Source organism: Condylura cristata, unplaced genomic scaffold, assembly GCF_000260355.1.
Source record: "Condylura cristata isolate star-nosed mole 26May11 unplaced genomic scaffold, ConCri1.0 scaffold00031, whole genome shotgun sequence".
Lineage (NCBI taxonomy): Eukaryota > Metazoa > Chordata > Mammalia > Eulipotyphla > Talpidae > Condylura > Condylura cristata.
This window is the reverse complement of record NW_004567132.1, coordinates 25,685,210-25,686,456: the sequence shown is the minus strand read 5'-3', so window position 1 is coordinate 25,686,456 and position 1,247 is coordinate 25,685,210.

Sequence of the window (1,247 nt, the reverse complement as noted above, 5' to 3'; positions counted from 1 at the left end):
GCCCATCACACCTGCTCCAGATTCTCACACTAACCCTAGGGCCCTCGGAGGCCAAGAAGATGGAGACAGATGGGGGGTTCTGGGTGGTGGGAAATCGCTGGTATCCAGTCATGTTTTCCCCAGAAATAAACTGAGAAAGAGCTGAGATGACCTTCCTAGTCTTCTTTGCAGCTTGGTAAGACCAAGTTATGGCCAAGAGAACATGACTGAAAATGAGCAATATCGCTTTTGCATTGTGTCCCTAAGAGGGAAACACGCATATTTGTTTCTTGCTTCTACTACCTGAAAACTGTCCATGACTGAAACAGTCATGCTACCATAACAAAATACTGCAAGCTGGGGGGCTTAAACAACAGAAATTTATTTTCTCACAGTTCTGGAGGCTGGAAATCCAAGATCAAGGTCTGGTGACTGTTTTTCAGTGACGAGTCTCTTCCCAGCTTGCAGATGGCTGCATCTGAACATGTTCTCACAGGACCTTCCTCAGACTGTGTATGTGTGTGTGTGTGCATGTGTGCAGCTGTGTCCGTGTGTGTGGAGAGACACACACAGAGGCAGAGACAGACACACAGAATGAGATTTCCTTCTTTTGCTTTCTCTTTTCAGAATGCTACCAATCCCATGGGATCAGGGACCCAGACTTCTGCCCTCATTTACCCTTGATTACCTCGCAAAGATCCTGTCTCCAAATATAACCACACCGGGGCTAGCAGCTTCAAAATATAAATCCAGAGGGAACACAATTTAGACCACAGCAGCCCCTTGGGCCCACAGATGAAAGCCACAGCAAAGATGTGCCCCACTCCCAGACTACCTCCTTCCCGTGAGGAGAGAGACAGACTAATACGTTGATCATGCCACTGTACCTTGGTCCTCTGTGTGACAGAAGCTTAGACTATTTTCTATCTAACTTGAGTACAGATTTGCTCCCAAAAGCTCCAATGAGCTAGAAGAAAGTTTGCAAGGAGAAATGATGCCCTCTAAATGGTTACTGTTGGTTGCTACAAGAGGGTAATGAATGAACTAAGAATTAAGTAGAACAGTTATCCAGCAGCAGGTCAAGTTTTACAGTCCCAATCAACATCCAGGTGACCTTGGGAAAACGTGATTTTTATACTTTGTAAGTAAATGTCTAAAATAAGAATCTTCATCGAAGGATTCTTTTTTTTTTTAAAGATTTGTTTATTTATTAGTACAGAACTGGGGTACAGACCAGAGATGCGGAGGGTGAGAGGATTCACCAGAGA